Genomic DNA, 21,972 nt, shown 5'->3' on the forward strand with positions numbered 1-21,972 from the left:
ATGCAAGATCTCCTTTATGACTATGATCATATGCTAACTGTATAGATAATGCTAAATACTGGCAAGGTAATCCTCAGCTACAATTAAATATGAATACGAATATGATAAATATTTATATATGACAAATATTTATATACCAATTTTCAACAAAAGTTCCCAAAGCGGTCTACACAGATATATAAATAAAATAAAATAAAATAAAATAAAGATGCTCCCTGTCCCCAAAGGGCTCACAATCTTAACAAAACAAAACAAAACATAACATAACAGAGACACCAGCATCAGCCGGAGGAGGGATGCTGTGCTGGGGGTGGATAGGGCCAGTTAGGAACATAGGAAGCTATCGTATACTGAATATATATATATACACACACACACACACACACACACACACACACACACACACACACACGTATACTGACTACACACACACACACACACACACACCATTGGTCTATATAACTCAATATTGACTTCACAGACGGGCAGCAGCTTCTCCAAGGTTTCAGGCATGAATCTCTTTCAGCCCTAACTTGGAGAAGCCAGAGAGGGAACTTGAAACCTTCTGCTCTTCCCAGAGCGGTTCCATCCCCTAAGGGAAATATCTTACATTGCTCACATGTGATCTCCCATTCAAATGCAACCAGGGCAGACCCTGCTTAGCTATGGGGGACAAGTCATGTTTGCTACCATAAGACCAGCTCTCCCCTCTCCCCCTGCTAAATATAAGAGAATCACCATTTTTAAAAGGTGATTTACTCTTTACTAAGTTAGCAGGGGACCATAAATAATTGGTATAAATTAACTGGTATGAAAGTATTTCGGAGATTTATGGTAATGAAAACAGGCATTGAGATTATCAAAGGGTCAAGGCAAGTCAGAAGAATTTAACATTCCCATTTAGACATTATGGCCAAACTATGGTTTGACCATTGCGAACAGGGTCCAGATTTGCATGCTCCCTTCTTCCCAGGGGTGGGCCAAGGTATTGCAGCATCGGAGGTGAGGTGTCATATGCTGCCTTGCCAGCCTCCTTTGAAAATGAACCCTTACAGGCTTGGTTAGCAAGGAGGAGGAAAGGTTGCCAGCAGCCTTCTCTTCCTGCCTCATGCTTCTTGCAAGCTTTGCAAGGATTGTGAGGAGCTGTGCTCCATGCAAAGTCTGCAAGGGTTAGGTCGGTCCTGAAAAGCTGCTCTGGTGCTTGAGGGGCAGGAAAAGGAGCTCCCTTTCCAGCCACTGACAGGGGAAATGAACTTATGCCAGAGCTGTGACAACTCTGTCTGACATCAGGTGCAAGGGGCATGGCTTGGGGTGCATCCATGCTTCACACACACAAAAGAACACACAAGGGGTGGGGGAACCACCAGACTTTGTCCCCCAGCCCCCTCAAAGCTTCCTATGCCCCTGGGCAGGGAGCACTATGCCGCTCTGCTGGTGGCCCTGTAATCTGCCACCTGAGGCAACTGCCTCATCTGACCTCATGACATTCTGTTCCCCCCACTCCGCCTTCACTTAACACATTCTATTTTCTTTTTTCTCTTTCTAGTGTGCGGTAAAAATAATTTCCCATGACGTCCAAAATGGCTAAACATTGGTGATGACAAACCATAAAGCCTTCTCATATGCTCTGGCTCCCACGAAGGGCTAATGTCACGCCCTCGATCTCCAACAGCGAGGAGGAAGGGGAAGCTGTCAACTTTCCAGGCGATGCAAGAGTGTCTGAGGGGCAGAGCCCAGCTGTCAGTATTCATGAAACAGCTGTGGATAATGACTCTGAGCAGGCACAACAACCTGAGGCAGCAGAAATAGTGAAAGACCAATCGGAAGAAGAGCTATGCAACCAACACCCGCCGACCCCCCAACAGCGGCGTGTCACGAGACGCAGGGATCAATTGGAGACTATTAGGAAAAGCAAACGCCTATTGCAGAGGGCTGATAAGCCTTAAATCCCTGCCAGCTGGGAGCTCTCCTGGCTTGCACTATATATCACGTCGTCAGTCGGCTACTCCCTGCTGAAAAACATCATTCGTCACTATATGTCGACAGCGTGCAGCCAAGTCTGGTCGAGACCCTGACAGCTAACACATGAGGGGACAACTAGGAGCACACTGACTGTCCACGTCTTAATGCCTAATGATAATAATAAATAATAAGTGGTGGTGGTAGTATTGGTAGTCCCCATGACAACAAGCTCCATGATCATGCCCCTGGCTGTCCTCAAATTCCATGCTTTTCTGAAGAGGAGATTTCTTCCTCATGTTCTAAGTCTTGGTCCTCATGTTCTAAGTCAAGGTCTTGCTCCTGCAGACATCTGCTGAATGTTGGGAGAGCTAGAGTCATGGCAATGGAGAACATTTATGCGAGAACACCAGCATGCTTATCTTCTTCCCTCCTCATGTTGGCCATCTGCAGTTTTATACCATATGAAGAGAGCTATCATTTAGGTTTGCTTCCAACCCAGAATCAGAAACCATGTTTTGAAGTGGGTTTCTAGTTTTGGTTTGGAAGCAAACTCTGGTTTCTAGTAATCAAACTGGATGATTTTTTCCAGTTACCATGTACCACCATTTTTTTTAGATGTGTTTACATTTTTATCTAGGGCTTCTAATAAAGTACTATTAATGTTATTAGTTATTGTATTTAATTAGGTAATGTTTTTCTCTGTTTCTTGTTTGGTCATTGTACTTTTGTTATGGTATTGTTGCTTTGTATTTTGTAATCAAGAACAAAAGGAAAGGTTCAAAAATCAAAGCTTGGAGCTTCAGAAGAAATATCTTCAATGTGTTATGTACATGAGGATCTGAAGCAGTGCAGTGGCAGAGAACTCATTCTGTTTGAAAATAGCGTTTCCAGCTTCAAGCTCTCCCAGAAAGAGGTCAAGGCACTATTTCAGTGAGAACTACATAAAGTTCTTTTGCTTATATCCGCATGGATCTCAACCAGGTCCTCATCCTGTCTCTGACTCTCTGTTGCAGCTGACAGTATCATAGCAAAGCTGGTACAGTATAGTTGCAGGCCATTCATCCATATTGCCACATCATTCTCGATGTATTGTATGCCTTTAGGCATGAACAAGTACAGATTTTCCTCAATTTTCTCCTTTCTAAAGAGCTGCACTGACTGAATACAAGCCCTCCAGCCCAAGACCAAATAGTCACTTTTTACAAAACACAGCATTTTTTCCTGTGATGACCCCTGAAACTGAACATATTGTATTTTGATCAGAGGTGGTATAACACAAATAACAACTGAGTTGTGTGTACCTTGCTGCTCCATTTGTATGTGAACACCTAGGGTCACCAAAATATTCCCCCATTCCAACTATAGCCTGATTAAGCAATGGAGCCTCCCTTCTGTTTCATAATCACCACTCTGCTATCTAAGTGTCAAATGCAGGCCAAGGCCAACATGGGCTATTGTACTTCTAGGCCCGGGAGAATCTGTTCTCTTACTTGGGGCCCCTGAGGTCTGTTCCTACTGCTAAATGTGTAATGCAAACATGCAGCACACATTGACTGTAGACAAGGCACAAGGGTGGTCCAAATCATTTTGCTGCCTGAGGCGAAGGACAATATGATACCCCCTCGTCTGTGGCTCAGTATTCTCAGGGCGTGTTGCCAATGTAGCAGCAGAGGCATGCAAGCACTCACAAACTATTTCACCAAACCAGGCAATAGTGTCAGGAAAGTTCATAGCTTGCGTGGGGGAAGAGGAGAAAGGAAAGAAGTAGCAACCCCAGTGGGTAAGAAGGTGAACATGGACATCTTGCTTCAGTGGGGTAGTGAAGAAGGGCTGTGGCAGCATGGGATGGTGCCAGAGGGCTGGTGCTTGCTGTGCCCTACTTTGTCCCCACACCTGAAGCAGCCACCTCTCCCTGCCTCATGGAAGAGCCGCCCCTGACCAGACTTGGTAAATTCAAAGGTTTTATAATACCAAGCTTGCCAATCAAAGGGGCTTATATTGCATGCCCTTCTTCCTTTCTGTGCTTGAAGAAGGATCCAAAGTCTGAGCACACAGAGGTAGGTTAAATCTCTTGGCTATGAGATTCCTTTTTCAAACCCCAGAATCTCTGATGTTGAAAGCCTTTTGATATTAGTCATAGTCCAATGTTAAACAAGCTGCCATTATAGCTACATCATAACTAATCATATAAAGAACCTTAAACAATCAACGCAAAGGGTTTTCCCATTTTTACCAGCTCAACCTTGTATAACCTTATAAGTTTAGTATAGGTCACTATTATTCCCATTTCACAGATAGGGAACTGAGGTTGATAGTGACTTCCTCAGGCCGCCTAATGATTCCACGGTGGGATTCAATTCAAGTCTCTCATTTGCAAAGCCAAGAAAATACACTGCCTCTCAAACACAATTACTAAAATCTACAGTTTCAACTGATGGTGGCTCATCTGCAATGATTCACACATTGTAGTCATTTTTAAAAAGTTTCAAGAATAGATACAACTGAGATACTGAAAAGCTAGAGGAAATTGCACAGATTTCTTTATTCCTCATTTGAGTGAATGTGTATGTTTTTAATCGTCTTGAAAGAAAACTGTTGACCGCATATGTTGAAATACAAGGCATACCATATGGCTGAATGCATTTCCTGATGGCTGTTTACATCTTCATACTAGTTGTCAAGCTTTTACCTGAACTTTTCCCCCTGAAAAATCAATGTGTTCACATTTTTAGAAGACAGAGAGAGTGAATCAGGCTTCTTTTAATCACATGTTGATTGCCCAGTTTGTCATCTGCCAAGCTAAGACAGAAATTCTCCTCAAGAAGTGAATTATGGTGTTATTGTGTCAGGACTCTTCTTTGTCTGTCTTGAGTTGATTTAAAATAGTCTGCTCAGATATATACTGTTGAGGCAGAATACATACCCCAGAAAATAAATCTTAGAGCATTTTGGCAAAGGGTCAGTTCACATATGCATTTGTGTGCTACTAGTTGATTCAACACTTGTGGCTTGCAGCTGAGTGTGTGAACTGACTCCATGGAAATGCAGGGGTGGGCAGTCTGAAGGCTTCTGTTAGCTTTCTGTCTCCCCCTACCCTCCAGAGCCTTGGGAACTATCAGCATGAAATAGTGGCATAGGAAGGTGGAACCAGTCACAAAACGGCAATTTGAGGAGGAGGAGCCAGTTGCAAAATGATAAAATGGTAACGTAAGAATGAAATGGTAACATTAGAACAGCTCATCTGGAACAGGCCCAAGGTCCATCTAGTCCAGCATCCTGTTTCACTCAGTGGCCCACCAGATTCCTCTGGAAAGCCCACAGGCAAGAGGTGAGGGCATGCCTTCTCTCTTGCTGTTGCTCCCCTGCAACTGATATTCAGGGGCATTGTGCCTCTGAAGCTGGAGGTGGCCTACAGCCACCAGACTAGTAGCCATTAGACCTGTCCTCCATGACATTGTCTAAGCCCCTTTTAAAGCCATCCAGGCTGGTTTTGCTGTCACCACTTCTTGTGGGAGAGAATTCCATAGATTAACAATGCACTGTGTGAAAAATTACTTCCTTTTGTCGATCCTAAATTTCCCAACCTTCAGTTTCATGGGATGACACTTGGTTCTAGTGTTGTGAGAGAGGGAGACAAATTTTTCTCTGTCCACTCTCTCTGTTTGCATAATTCTATATACCTCTATCTTGTCTCCCTGTAGTTTGTTTGTTTGTTTGTTTGTTTATCATATTTTTATACCGCCTGATATGTAAATCTCTAAGCAGAGATTGACCTAGAGATGTAAATCTCTAGGCTGTAGTTGCCTCTTTTCTTAACTAAGGAACCCCAGATGCAGATGATGATGCAGGCAATGATGCAGACCCTTATGGTCAGAAGTAGTTGGGGCTGGAGAACAGACAGTATAGATGTATGAGTTATCTTCCTCAGGAAGAGCAGGCTGATTTGCTTGCCCATGACCCTGTTGGTGAAGACATGAAGTAATCTGTGAGGACCTGCAGACTCTTGCATAATGATTCTTTTTCCCACAGCCATGGCAAATTCTGCACCTGGCAGAGCAAACACCCTTGTGGGGAATAAGATCCATCACAGTTGTAACAAATGCATTGGGCCTTCTGCTCAGGCACATATTGCATGGTTGAAGATGGATGGTTAGCTCAAGAAAGTGTTGACTGCTAACAATTGGGGTGTCCTAAAGCTTTTGTATGGTTTCCATTTGTGGGGCATGGCTGCCTTAGGCTGTCTTGGGCATGTTGTTCAGACACTTCATTTGCTTGAGCAGTATCCAATATTTTGGTGGGAGTCATCTGGGGTTCACATAGAATTTGTCGCCAAAGCTTGGCTGAGGAACATCCTTGTGTTATCTGTGCACTTATCTCATTGTCTGTGTTTGTGAATGCACAGGACTGTACAAGATGACAAAGATGGGTGTGTTATGCATCAGTACTTTCCCCTTCCTTTTGATGTGCTTGCCTGAACATATACTACTCAAAGTCAATGTTTTTGCAGGTCTTAAAACACTTGGTGAGTGCTAGCTTTGCCTTTTCGTGATCATTACCATTTCCAGTACCAGGTAATGTTTTGAAAATTTGGTGAACTTCACTGCTTGCAAAATGTAACAGCATTGTTCGCTTAGTACTGGGGTCCCATATAGGTCCCAATGTAGAGTGGGAGTCATGAATAGCAAATTGAGCAAAAGTAGGGAGCATATTAATAACAACAAAGGTAGAAGCCCATAAAACTGGAAATGGAACCAGCCACTGTTGGAAAAGAATGCTGCACCACTGAATAAAAGAATCACTCAAAATGGCTGCTATACCACTCCTTCAGGCAGAGCTAAAAGACAATACAGTAGATAAGATGGCTGCTGCACTCAAAAACAGGATACTACAAAAGTCTTGTATTACACAGTACAAGTATGTTATCTCCATGAAGAAAAAAAAAAATCAGAATTCCAAGTGAGGGACAGTCAGAAATACCTTGTTAGAAAAATGATGTGTCTTTGTTTCTGTCCCTTGCCTTACTTTTGTCCTCTTATGGAGGGGTTCTTAGCCACTCTTGTCTCTAGTATAGAATCCAGGGGAAGGAGTTGTGGTATGCAAGGACAAGACAGTAGAGTGGAATCAGGAATTTTAACAGTTTAATGAAATAGATATTATGTACAGAAAGGCAAGTGCTGACTGCTTTTCCATGCTCTTGCTGCTGGCTGTTTGCTAGCCCCCCCCTCCCCCGCCTCTACTTCAGGACTGGAAAACAAGTAACTAAAGCCACATTCAAATGGTGGCCTGGATCAAGAAATGGATTAACCAAAAACACCAGAGTTAACATCTACTTCATTGCAACAAGATCCACCAGTTAGATCTGGCACAACCAGCCATGGCAAAAGAACCTCATTATTACAAGCAACAGGCCTAGGAGGTTAGACACAAACTGAGTAAATGTAGGGAAGTTGCAAAGCCAGGAGAATTATAGCTCGTTGGAGAAAGGGATGATCGAGCCAGTTTGCCATCGAACTGGTTCGGCTCAAGGGTTTGCCCTTGAGCCAGACTGGGCCCAGTTTGGCTCAATCTCGAGCCGAACCCCCGGGACCTGCTCAGAGTCAGTCCGAGGTTCAGAATGTAACTCATTCTCAGTTACAGTAACTCTGCTGCCTCTGGGAGTGCTGCCACCTCCACAGGGGATGGGGTCTCTAAATCTTCCCCTCCCCCACCAGCCTCCCTCTGGTCCTTATGGGGCCAATTTGGCCAATTTTTGAGCCTTTCCAGCCCTCTCCCAGCTTACAGTGGCCATTTTGAAGGCAGCTGTGCATGCGTATAAGCTATTTGCATGCCAAGCCGCAGAATGGGCCAAAACTGGCCCCATAAAGACTGAGGGAGGCTGGCAGGGAAAGGGGGGAGCTTTAGAAATGTTCTACAGCCGTGGCAGCACCCCCTGGAGGCTGCAGAGTTAACTCGGCCCCAGTGATAAGAATTTCAAACCCTGGACTGGTTTGAACCTGTGCCAAACCGGAGGGGGTGGGGGCAGTTCGAGTCTGGTCTGGATTCGAACCGAACCAGGCAAACTGGTTATCTGCACACCCCTAGTTGGAGATGCAGCTCCTGATGGCATTGACTCTTAGCACCAGCAATCCTATTGTCCACTAGGGGCATTAGGGGATGACTAGGGGCATTAGGGGCACTGATAGCCAGTAAGGGCATTTCCTCTCTGACCCTGCTTTCTCTACTCTGATTCCCCTTTGTTAGATTGATAGTCTCGGGTTCATTCTCTCATCTGAGAGAGAGACTTCCCTTCCTTCTTTCTCCCTTCCCCCTTCCTGTATTTCGCTAGCAATGAGGCATAATAGGTCTTAACCTATCTCTCTGATGGATTTCCTAAATAAATTACTTTATTTAGAACTCTAACTCCATTTTTCCAGACAATATTAATTAGCAGTGCTCTCTTACCTGTGCACTTCCTCTGTACTGAGGCAGAAAAAGAAATCTTCCTTCCTGAGCTCTCTAACATTGCTAACCCCCTCAATAAGGGCTAAATTAGCATGATGAGATTCTGAGGCCTGTACCGCAAACTGTCTGTGGGTTGAGTTCAGAAAGGTCTGGAGAAACCCATACCCTGGTTGCTACTTCTCCACAATCACCAGGAAAGAGCCTAACAGAGAAAGAGTAGTTTTAGGTAAAGGCATGCAATGATGGTTCAGAATATATAAGGAGAGGATGACTAGCAGCAAGGTGGATGGACTCGATTTTGACAGCAATGAATGCACCACTGAGAGACCTTAAAGACCGAGTTGAAGACAGATCATCCTGGAGAGTATCTATCTATGTGGCCGCTAAGAGTTGACACCGACTTGATGGCACTCAATCAATCAAATCAATAGAGGTAGAGAATAGAAACAGAGATGGAGAGGAAATGGAGACAGAGATATTTACTTACTTACTTACTTACTTACTTACTTATTTAACATATTTAACAAATAAATAAATAAATAAAATACATGTCTGAAAGAGCAATAATGGTGTTTTTTGCATTAATGCTTCCATCCAAAACGTTATGGAAGTGAACCCATAGGGATTTGTTCTTCATATATATGGATGCTTTTTAATATACATTGGCCAACACATTCTGCAGCATAACACAGGTGGTTCTGAGCTGCCTGTGCTGCTGTGGGATCCTAAGGAAGCACCAGCATTCTTGTGAAAGAGTGCAAATACTTAAATTAGCACACTCGCACTTTGGCAACGCGACTTAGGTTGTTTCCAAAGCAAGTAGGGCTCTCAAAGTACAAGTGTGTTAGTTTAAGTATTTGTGTTCCTGTGCAAGATGGCTGGCACTTCCTTAGGAGCTCACAGCAGTGTGGGCAGCTCAGAACTGCCCACGTTATGCTGCAGGAAATGTCAGCTACTGATTAAAGAGATGCACTCTTGAGTATGTGAAAAGTGCCTTTCCTTCAGGTTACCACAGGGGCTTAGCAATAGGCAGGGGCTCCTTGTGAGGAATCCCTCGCTCCCTTCATCCCACTCGGATACCATCTATGGACTTGGCTCACCCAGAAACTCTGGGTTAGAATAAGGCTAAGACATTAGTCAGGCAAGACAGGAGAAGAGATCTAAAAGGTAAAGTGTGTCATCGAGTTGTTGTTGTCTCCTGGCGACCACAGAGCCCTGTGGTTGTCTAAGGTGGAATACAGGAGGGGTTTACCATTGCCATCTCCCGTGCAGTATGAGATGATGCCTTTCAGCATCTTCCTATATTGCTGCTGCCCAATATAGGTGTTTCCCATAGTCTGGGAAACACACCAGTAGGGATTCGAACCGGAAACCTCTGACTTGCTAGTCAAGTCATTTCCCCACTGTGCCATTAGGTGGCTGAGAAGAGAGTGGCATCATTGATATTCCCTGGATACAAGGGTCATGTCCTACCACAGGGTATTCTTGATTTTCCTCATTTTCTTGGTGTGTGTGTCTGTGTGTGTGTGTGTGTGTGTGTGTGTGTTTGCTTTTGGGTCCTCCCCTATGTATTCAAGGGAAAATGGCATAGATGTAATGCAAGATCCTATTATGTTTCCTTCCCTGCCCAATTGTCCACCTCGGGCTAATGTTAGTAAACATCCATTAAAGATGATCATTTTAAATCTTGTCAGGGGTGTGTATGTTCTGAGGATCAAAATTAGTTATTAACCTAGCTTTTCATCCAGGCATAATAGGATGCTAAAATCAGAGATGTTTGCTTTGGGCTACAGGAAGCATTCTACCTGAACCTGACTAGTTCTGAAAGTACAAAGTGTAATATGTTTAAAATAAACAAATGCAAGGCAGACGGCCCTTCTACATAATCAAAGCAAAATGTAGGCTTCTATCTATCTATCTATCTATCTATCTATCTATCTATCTATCTATCTATCTATCTATCTGTCTGTCTGTCTGTCTGTCTGTCTGTCTGTCTGTCTATCTATCTATCTATCTATCTATCTATCTATCTATCTAGGTTTCAGCAATAACAGGAGTGGGGGAAGACAGGTGTTTTATTTCTAGTTCTATTCAGACAATACCGAGCACTGTGGCAATCAGTTGCAAGTGCAGAAGCAGGGAGGAAGGCTGCCCCCCACGAGTTGTTACTCACCCCCTCCTCTTGGGTGTAACTTGGGTTACAGTTACTCAAGGTTGCTGCACATGGAAGAGCTGACCATCATGGCTGTGGCACTCCCCCCTTCAAACGGCATTGTAACTGTGAGCATGGTTCTTATGTTCTCATTCTATGGAATTCTCTGCCATGGGATGTGGAAATGGCCACTGGCTTGGATGGCTTTAAAAGGAGCTTCAGCTGATTAATAGAGAACAGGTCTATTGATGGATACTAGTCTGGTGGCTCTGGGGCACCTCCAGCCTCAGAGGCAAGATGCCTCTGAATGCCTTTGCAGGGGAGCAACAGCAAGAGAGAGGGCGTGCCCTCACCTCTTGCCTGTGAGCTTCTCAGAAGCATCTGGCGGGTCACTGTGTGAAACAGGATGCTGGACTAGATAGGCCTTGGTCCTGATCCAGCAGGGTTTTTCTTATGTTCCAGCAGGAGGGGATGAATGACAGCTCTGGGTGGGATTTCCTCCCTGCTCCTGCTCCGGTAACCATGAATAGCACTCAATAACATCTAAATAGGGTTTCTGTGTTCTTGCATTCTGGTTTGCAAATAGTGTGAGGGGGTGGGGCGACATACACAACAGAACGTTCTGATCACCTAAACAGGGTGGGAGGGGTGGGGTGGGGTTCTTTAGCTATGCATTTTGAGCCTTTTTCTCTTAACTGAATTCCCAGAAGAGTCACCTCAAGAATTCTGTATCAAAAATGCCAGATTCTGAAATCAAAATTTATATCTGGTGAAAAAAGTAAAATTATACAAGTTATGCAACAAAGCAGTTCAAATTAATTATCCAACAAGGTAATTCAAATTAGGAAATGAGAAAGCAGAAAGTCTGCAGGATTGTTAAATTAGGCATTACCTACGGGTGCAGGGCTATTTGAGTCTTCCCTGGCTGCGGTTCGTGGACCCTCAAAAGTACTATGGCAGATTACAATATATTGGCCACATTCGCACATAACATGAAACAGGAAGTAAACGGGGCAGAGGTTAGAACTCCATTATGTCTGAATGCATGCAATCATGGTTTCATGGCGAAAGTGACCAGCAGTTTGCCTCGCCAAACTCCAATTTGAACCTTCAGTTTGTAGTGAGTTTTGCTGCCTCACTGTGCGAGGCCACAATCATAGAGACAGTGGCGCAGACCCACCTGGGATCGTGCCCGCTCCATGCCTGGGGCGCTTCTCGCTGTCTGCCTCTCCAAGCACTCGCCCCCACCCCCTGTCTCTGATTCAACAAAGCAGTTGCCACATCCCATCCCAAGCTTGTCAGCCTGTCAAACAGCAAAGTCACACAGGGGCTGCCCCTCTCTCCCCACTCCTGGCAAGCAAGAGAGAAAGGGGACAAGATGGCAAGACAGGCACTAACTGCTTTGCTCTCCAAAAATGAAGTAACAATTATGAATGTTCACAAGCATACCCCTTTGAGATGGTAACACAGACAGGGCAACCCCATTAGTGCGCTGGGATAGAAACAGATGGCAGGGCAGCAATACCCGGGGTCAGGTTTAAAAGGCAGCCTCAACCAGGAATTCTTGAGGGCCTAAGGTCTTTTTTGTGTGTGTACAATTATGTTGGGGTAGGGGAGCCCACCCCTTCCCCTTGGGGGTACATGTGAGGTCCCTAGGCTTATTCATGAGAAGAGCCGGGCAGCAGGAACAATATTTCCCCAGGAAAGGAGAAATTCAACATATGTGATGACAGATGCTGTTCTTGAGAGGACCACTCACTCATGAGAGTGTAAGGCCATGGGGATGCCCTTTCACAGCTCACAAAAAGGGCCATTTGTGGGGACAGGGGTGTCGGGCAGAATTGTGTGGCAACAATCCTCCTTCTCCCACGGACTGCTTTCTCACGAGAGTGTCAGGCCATGGTGGATGAATGTCAGATGCCACCCAACCAGGTAGCTCTATATAAGCAAACTGTGGGGATGGGCACCCCAGCAAGAGCTCTCCTGTCTTGGCAACTGCTGCAAAGAAGCTCTCAAAGCCTCTGCCAGCCCCAATGCCCATTTGAACATGTCCACCTTTGTTTTCGCCCGGAACATCTTCACCTTTGTTTTTGCCGGCTGTTCTGGGATTGCTGGAAATCAGGGCTCTGCTGTCCCATGATTCCTCATGGTGGCAGATCTACATACAGTGCCAAGTCTGTCTGAACTCAGGAAATTTGAATGAGAGTAAAGATCCATCCTCACACCCAGTTTCCCCAGTCTGTACAACAGGCTATGTCCGGACCCATGGAGCGTCAACATTTCTTTGGGGTATAGGAAATGCTTCCTCGGAGAAGAGGGGGTAGTGCAAAAGTTCTACCATTACCCGGAGACAGTGGGGCCCTCATGCAATTGGGGCCCCCATTGTTGGGTTAGTTCAGCTCATGAGCATGTAGTCTGATGGAAGACTGAAGGTTTTAACAAGCCTAAGGTCCTCCCCAGTAGACTGGCCCTTTCATTTAGAGTGCTAGTCCACTGATGGCAAGCCACTATGTGGGGCAGGAGTATGGTTTGATCTGCATTGACTGTTTTGCTGGGATGAGCCCGTGCAAAAGCATCCTTGGTCACAGCGGGCCAGACAACAGGATCCTTTGCTCTCCCTCATATACATATCCCCTCCTAGGAAGTCATCATATTCCTTTTCCTTCCCTGAGTAACAGGAAAATAGTGCCCGCAAACATCCCCTCCCACAGAACTGTGCTTGTGCAAGACAGTTTGGTTTTGGACCTCTTAGGAGTGCTGCAGTGCGATGTCTGTCAGAAGAAGGGCTTGCATGGCATAACATTTAAAGGTATTTAAATGTCCTTACTCTGCCGAGGGCAGGTGAACCATTCTAAAAATGGTCCAAAATTGTGACCAATGGCTGCTGCTCTTGTGGTGTGCTGACACTTTGCCCACAGACGTTGCAAGTACTACAGAGCTTGCTAGGATGAGGCCTCGGCGGACCAGGAAGAGGGAGGGGCACCCCTGCCCTGAAATTGGAGATTGCCAGACTGAAGTTGGACAAATGTCTGAAATGTGATTCATGGTTAGAAAAATCAACTTCAGGTCCAGCAATCTCCGGTGTCACGTTACATGCAAATGTGGCCATTGTCTTGTTTCCCTTTAAGATCTGGGAGAGAAAAGATCATATCCCGCCCCTCCCAGCAAGTTCTTTTCTGTCTTCCTTAGCTCTCTTCCACGCTGCCTAGTGCACACAAGCTAAACCAGATTCTAGCTGCTTGGACGACCAGTTGGTACAGTTGTTTCTTGTTACAGTACTAAAGCAGTCTCAGTGTTAGGTATTCAATAATGGTGAATGTGTATACATTTCAGTACGAATGCCACCTTTTACCCTAAAGACCAAATGCTACTCTTGAAGACTCCCACTGATATGAGAGAAAAGGGAATTCAACAAGTATCTGGATATTTTCACTCAGTGGCTAGTAGCATTTCCAGCATGTTTGTGATGCTTTGCATTGGAGAGGGAATGGCAGGGGGGAGGGGGTTAAAACTGTGCCCCCACTCCAAGGCCACAACCTTGCTCCAAATGAGGACCTCATGAGGCTTCAGGAAAATACAATGGAGTCCAAGTAAAGTTGAATTTTGCCCCCCAGGGAACTACAAGAATATGGAAGTAACTGGCCCCAGATAGTTGCTTAGAGTGTTCTTATAGGTTCTACAGTGTTGTTGTTGTTTTAATGGCATGGTGAATATTTGAGACACTAGTGTACAGTAGGAAGGATCACTGGGCCTACTAGCCAAAGACAGGGATCAGTTTAACCAAAAGGTTATCCTGTTCACTTCATAGGCTTCTTCAACAATTGCCATATTTAGTAGTACTATTCCACAGACTGCAGCTGATTTTGCTGCATCGCACCAATTTCATTGGACTACCCGTTTTTCTGAACTAGCTCGAACAGAAAACTAGCTCTAACTACCTATTTTTCTGAACTAGCCGTAATGGCAGTGAATGCAATAAAATATCAGTGAAGGCAAACATAAAACAGACCAAAACAAAAACAAAAATCCAACAATAATCCCACCCAATCTTCTTTAAAGACTGTCAAAAGGCTTCTGTCCTAGCTGCCTAGTCTTTAAACCAGTTTGTTCTCTTATTCTTTTTTTAGATCAGCATAGTTGGTGATGAACAATTTTGAATCAGCACAAATTGACTAGCCTTATCAAATGACTAATGGCCTTTGCTCTTCTTTAGCTTTCTAAAAATTATGTTCCTTTGCCCATGATGTCTTCTAAAAACACATTGGAGATATTTTCCCCATTGCTCCTGGAACAATAGCAGCTTGAAGATATGCTGGGACTGATGAATGTACATAAGGTATGATATGTATTGTGCGTATGTATGTATGTTCCAGTGGGGCCAGCAGGAGCTGTATGCTTGTCTTTTGATTGCAGCCGGTTGGTTAAAGTAATTGGAGCAGGAAGGGGAAGTAAATGTAGCAATAACAATCTACTTAGGAGTAATAGGCAGATCAAGAAGTCACTGAACATCGACATTTCCAAAAATGCCATTTGCCATCCTAGCTTTCACCTCTGTTGTGCAGCTGCAAGGAGTGTGTGGCATCCATTGTGTCTAATAGCTGATTCATACACCAGGCAGCATTAAATACCAGTGTGCATGATCATGCAAGGATTTGATAAAGAATTCCACTGCCTTGTAATTCAGAAATCTTTGAAGTATTCTTCTGTTCTTATGCTCATTAGTTTTCCAAACTGACTAATGCAGCTAAACTGTGGAAACACTTGCTGTAGGCCTTCAGCAGACATTAACTTTCTCACCACATCACATATTCCATCATTCCATAGATGACTAGGGACAGTTCTGTAGGTTTGTAAGACCCCATCTCTCAAACCCCTCACCCACCCTCCAAATTACACAAAGCTGAAGGCTCAACTTGCTGCATGTTAAAGTAAATGCACATTTACTTTACAGATTGCCCCACTGACTTCACTGGGATTTTCTTCCGAATATATACATATATGAAGAGGCAGCACAACATGTAGGCATTTTTAATATGATGTTTAATCGTACAATAGGCCCAGGTGTATTTACATATTTACATAGGAAGCTGCCTTCCACTGAATCAGATTATGGTCCGTCTAGCTCAGTATTCTCTACACAGACCGGCAGTGGCTCTCCAGGGTTTCAGGCAGGAGTCTTTCCCAGCAGTTGTTCTAGCACTGCAATCTCCTCTCCTAGTACAGCTGTAACTCAAACTGTCTGACTGGACCTCCCCAAGACCCCCTGCCAGGGATCGGCTGCAACACCTGGCCAAGCCTCAGAGGAAAGGGGAGGGGTTAGCAGCATCCATGGCCTCCTCCTCTGACACTTTCTATCAGAGGCTGGCTCCTCTGACAGAAGACCACAGCCCACTCTCCACTGTGTCTGCTCCTCATCATGGGCTGGATTCTTAAGGCTGCCTTGAAAGCTGAACACTCCAGCCCCTCCCTCCCCATTTCCACCTCCATAGTCTTTATTAATGCCCCCAAGTAATCCCTTCCCTTCCCTCTGCTTGTCTCCATCCCTTGCTCCTGGCTCTTCCCCTCTTCCAACCTCTACCTCACTCAACCTCGTCACTCCTCTGACGTTATCAGTGGGCACCGCCCGGCCCATCGAGCTGTCTGCTGCAGTCCAGCCACCCACTCTGCTGCCAGTCAACCTGGGGAAGCCGTCTGCCTCGCCTGACCTCCTGCCCAGCTCCCCTCCTAGCCCCCTCCTGTTTTCTCACCCCGCTTCATGATAAGCTGGTATGGTAGGACAACAAACCAGACACAAGCATACTCAGAATCATGTAGTATCTGCAATGGGGGTTATGGGTAGCATGCCAAGATGGCATCTTGTGTTCTTGCATGTGCTTTACGTATATATGTGCTAAAGTCAAGATGCATCTGTTCCCCACTCAGATAGGGCTGAAATCTGAAGAAAATAAGTGCACATGTGTGCACCCTAACAGGATTTTTTTTTAAAAAAAATCTCTCTTAAAAGCGGACAGAATAGAAACAGTGGCTGACACATCTTGACTAAATTTACTCAAGTAGCTTCCATTGAAATTAAAAGGATAAGTTACAGTAGATATGGCTAACTTGTCAGTTTAATTTTCAGTTTGATTTCCTGAAGTAAATTGAGCCAGAATGTCATGCACCATTTCACTAGAGACTAGGGGTGTGCACAGAACCGGAAAACCAGTTTGAGTAGAACCAGACTTGAACTGAAATTGACCCGGTCCAGTTCTGTGCACACTAGATCCAGCCCCAGTCTGGCCTGAGCCCAAACTGGTGTGGACCCGGATCAGTGGTGAGGAGAGAGATAGAGAGAGAGAGAGAGAGAGAGAGAGAGAGTTATTTATTTATTTTACAAAAAATGGTGGACTAACTGCCATTGCAGGATATTGGGGGTGCTGCCACAGCTGGGGGGGGGGTGTCTCCTGAGGTTTCCCCTCCCTCTCCACCCCCTGTCTCAGATGGCCTGTTTTGGGCCATTTTCAGCCCATTCCAGGCCTTTCTGCGCTGGTGATGGCCATTTTAGAGGCCACCACACATGCACACTGGCCATTTGCATGGCCGGGTTGCATGGCTGAGTGGAAATGGGAAGAGGGGGCTGGAGTGTTCAGCTTGCAAAGCAGCCTTAAAAGAAACCAGCCCATGATGTGACCTGACCACTCAGATGGCCAGTGTGGCCATCCAGAGGGGAGGGAGAATCTCAGTAGACTCCCGCAGCTGGAGCAGCACCCTGAAGCCCAGCAATGGCAGTAAGTCTCCCATTTTTTTTGTTTAACCCCCTGCCCCCCCCCCCAAAGTTAATAAACCCCCAAACTGGTCCTGGTCTGGCAGTTTCAGCTCGATCTTGACCTGAACTGGGCTCAGTCCAGCTCAAGCATGAGCCCTCAAGCTGGGCCAGTTTGAGATTTGAGGTTGAGCTGGCTTGCACATCTCTACCAGGTCTGTAGTCTGGGAGTGTTCCTGGATCCCAAACTCTCCCTGGTTGCTCAGGTTGAGGCCCGGAGTGCTTTTTATCAACTTTCGGCTGGTATGCCAGATATGTCCATTTCTGGAGACAAATGACCTTAAAATGGTGGTACATATGCTGGGAACCTCTAGGCTTGACTACTGTAATGCACTCTACGTGGGGCTGCCTTTGTATGTTGTTCAGAAACCACAAGTGGTAAAGAATGCAGCAGCCAGATTGGTCTCTGGGTTTTCCCAAAGGGACCATATTGTTGGGAATTCTCTCTGGTAAGAGAATCCCTTTTTCATTATAGCAGAGTGCACAATACACCGGAATTTGGTAAGGCATGTGTGTATGCTGAGAGTAAAGTAACTTGGAGCCAGTTCATAGTTTCAAGTCAATATATATGGCATTTATTAAAGAACTCAATTCCAGATAGGAAAGTGAGGAGTTAGGATCTCTAATCTATCTATCTAGCTGGATGCAGATGGATTCTGCATCTCTGCACACATGGTGCAGGGAGAGGAGCTTGCATGTTGCAAGGTAGAAGGTACAGGAAGAGAAGTGAGAGAGGAAGGAGGAAGTGTCCCTGAGATTAGCAATCTACATTCCAAAGGGATAGTGTCAGAGCAGTAGAGAAGGGATGACCAATGTCTTGACCCTCTAGCCCTCTGACTCACTAGTCTGTCCTCCTATGTCACTGAGACAAGAGACAGCGCAAAGTCCTTAACTTCCAACACATATAATACCAATTCTAAAAGAATTGCACTGGCTGCCGATATGTTTCCGAATGAAATACAAAGTGCTGTTTATTATTATCTATAAAGCCCTTAACAGCTTGGGTCCAGGGTACTTAAGAGAGCACTTTCTCTGTCATGCACCCTGTCACCTATTACAATCATCTGGAGAGGTCCAATTACAGTTGCCGCTGACTCGTTTGGTGGCAACTTGGGACTTGGCCTTCTCTGTGGCTGCTCCAGGGCTTTGGAACGTGCTCCCTGCTAAAATAAGAGCATCTTCTTCTTTGTTTTTCGGAGGACCCTGAAGATGTACCTGTTTTCCCAGGCTTTCAACTGAAATTGAAATTTTAATGTGTTGTCATTTATTGAGATTTTGTATCTGTTTTATTAACTTTTAACTGTTTTATATTGTTTTTGTATCATGTCTTAACTTGTACACAACCTGGAGATTTCTATACCAGGCGGTATAGAAATTCAATAAATTTTAAAGAAACTAAATAAATTGGGACAGGGACCAGGGAATAGGGATTGTCTCCGATAAATAGAGGAAGCTGGAACATATACCATAGATTTTTGCCTTGCTACACATCTCAAAGAATGCACGGAATATAGCAGAGGTTTTGGTTCTGTGAAGCTCTTTGCTTGAAGCGCTAGATTTCACCTAGCTTTCAGCCTGTGTTCTGGGAAATTCTTAGCTGATCAGGGATTTCTGGGTACCCTTAGCTTATCAGTCATTCTTTGACAAGAAGATCTGTAGCCTTTAATGTTTAAACAGGACTTTGCAGCACGTGTAGAAGAGCGATTTGGACAATCAGTCTTTGCATGTGAGTAAAATACGTGTTGAGAATGAGTCAAGCACATCTGTGAGTGAGGTGGAGCAGGTGCATTCATGAAGAGCCGCTAGCCTTATTGCATGTAAGAGTGGTGGTGGACTAAGGTTAACCTGAACCAGCCCCAAAGTGGGCAAGCTTCTGTGAAGGACAACTTGTCGGTTATTCTTACCGGCTTACATGCTGCGCAGCAAGCTGTGCACCCTAGCAGGATGTGAGCTTGCTGTTGCATGGCACTGAGCAGTCTGTTGCTACTCCTAGCAAAGATGGGAGAGGCTCCGAGCTCACAACACTGTGTGTCAGAGCAGCGGTGCCTGACTCCCAGCATTCCCCATGGAATTGCTTTGACACACAATGTCCTTAGCATGAAGCCGCCTCCTCTGCCTGCGCTAGGAGGAGCAGCAACAGACTAGTAATAGTGTGCTAGCAGGGCTGGAGGTGGAGAGTGGGGTTGGAGGGGTAGAGGGCTTTTAGACTCTCTGTGATGTATATAGTTAAATAAATCCCCGTTTCATATTTTCTTGCCTTGAATAAAAATCTTCCCCAACTTAAATAGTCACTTTCCAGAAGCAACATAGAGCATGGTTTTTGAAACTCAGAAGTTTAGCGACACTATAGTGAAGACCAAACTGTTAAGTATTAAAATTACTCATCATCATCAACCTAGAATGTCTCATGACCCTATGAAACTGGAAAGCAGTTAAAGTGAGAAACCTTTTGAAACATTATCTGTGAGTTTGCATAAATCCTCCTTTATTTCCTTGTGAAGCCCCCCCCCCGCCCTTCCATCCTCTTGCTAGGAGTCTTATGAAACTGAAATGTCAAGTGAGGGTTGCTTTATATCGTGTTCCGTCAATCAAACAAACGGAGGCTTTATGCATCTGTTGCTGGTATATTGGTATTTTTTGAAGAGTGTTTCGGTGGGAGTGAGAATAAATAAAGATCCTTCAGGCACTTTCTCATTTATGGATGAGGAATCAAAGCAGTCTGAAACTTCATTTTCAGCCTGATACCCTGAAGATTGTTGGCTGATAATTCTGGATGGAACAGCTTATCTGGGAGGATTAGGAAGAACATGGGCTTCCTATTACTGCTGGCTTCAGTCTATTCAGCCGCACAGACTTTGTCACACAGTATCTGTGCCTTTACATATGTCACTAATCTTATCTATATCTTTTCAGCTCCTTCTGTTGGAGCTGTGCTTCCCTGTGCCTAAACCTCCCATTTCTTCATTACACTGGCTGTATAGGCATTAGCTTCCCCTTAACAGCCTTTTCTGTACCATGTCATTCAGAAAGGGCTAGTAATGCAAAAGCTGTAGCCTTCACAAGAAGGTAATGGGTGTGCTTTATCTCAGGTTCTGCAGGTCACACACTGGTATATTAAACACAAACTCTCTCTCCATTTTTCCTCTTCCATAATCTCACTTTAAAAAAAAAATCCACCAAAATCTGATCAGCAAAATGAATTACAGAGCTTCAAAGGAAGCCAGAAGTAATCTAGTTCAACTCCAGCACTCCAGGAGGATCTTCTACATCAGGGGTTCCCAACCTGTGGTACTTCAGATGTTGCTGAACAACAACTCCCATCATCCCCAGCCACATTATTGTGGTACTTCATTATTGTGGTACTTCCCCACATGTGATACTTCAGATATTGCTGAGTAGTTGTTCAGCAACATCTGAAGCACCACAGGTGGGGAACCCATGCCCTGGGTTATATATAAACTCACTGGGGAGGTTATGGGATCCCCTAACTTAGAGAGTTTTTTGGGTTGGTTTATTTTTAAGGTTGGAGAAATACCTACCAAAAGGATTTACGGGACAATATCATGCCTTTAAGCAGGTGGTCAGGCAAGATCTCTGTCACAGCCTTCAGACATTCATCAAACTCTTTCCATGTTGATTTGTTCACTTAGGACAGATGTTGTTGGACCATAGCTCCCATTATCAAAGACCATTGTACTGGGGATGGGAATTGTAGTCTTACAACATCCAAAGTTGGGAAACCCTTACTTGGGAAGACCCGTATATTACCACAGAACCTTTGTATGTTGCAGAGGATTCTGGGGAATATTCTAGTGTGCACACTTAGTTCACAGGCGGCGTTAGTCAGGCCCCATATTAATTAATTAAATATAATTAATTTTTACATTTTATATCCCGCTCTTCCTCCAAGGAGGAAGACAAGATAGGACAAGTACTATATACTTAAGTTTCTCCTCACAACACCCTGTGAAGTAGGTTAGAAATTTGTTCATTTTAATTCCCTGCTTTATTCATTCATCCCCATTGGTTTCAATGATGGCATCACCTCCATTTCTCCTGCCTATCTTTGCACTTTTTCAGATAGTCCTCATGGAATTTGCAGGGATGCAACAACCTCTAGAAGATCAATCCTGCCAAATGCCAGACAGTTATGACCAAGGGATCCTGTTCTAGAGGACAATAAAAACATGAGCATGCGGAACAGGGCATTCTTGGTGATTGCCCTCAGGGTGTGGAACTTGGTCATGACCGAGATCCACATGGCTCCCTCTCTCCCAGCCTTTAGGAGGAAATTGAAGAATGCTCTTTTAATTCAAACTTTTGGCCAATGAGTTGCCCCCTCCTCTCTTTTTAAATTGTAGCTGTGTTATATTTTTAGGCTGTTTTATTGACATTTTATTATTGGTTTTTATCCTGTTGTTAACCACCCTGAGGTCTTACAATGAAGGGTAGTATGAAAATACATAAGTATATAAATTTTAAAAATTTAAAAGAGAATACTGACATAGACTGCTATCTAAACTGGTAAATAGGAATAAACATCAGAATACTGTGGTGCTGGATTAGTTGAATCTTTGAAAGCTGTCTGTGTTCAAGTAAACCACTCCAGAATAAA

The sequence above is a fragment of the Hemicordylus capensis genome, chromosome 2, assembly GCF_027244095.1.
Source record: "Hemicordylus capensis ecotype Gifberg chromosome 2, rHemCap1.1.pri, whole genome shotgun sequence".
Taxonomy (NCBI): Eukaryota; Metazoa; Chordata; class Lepidosauria; order Squamata; family Cordylidae; genus Hemicordylus; species Hemicordylus capensis.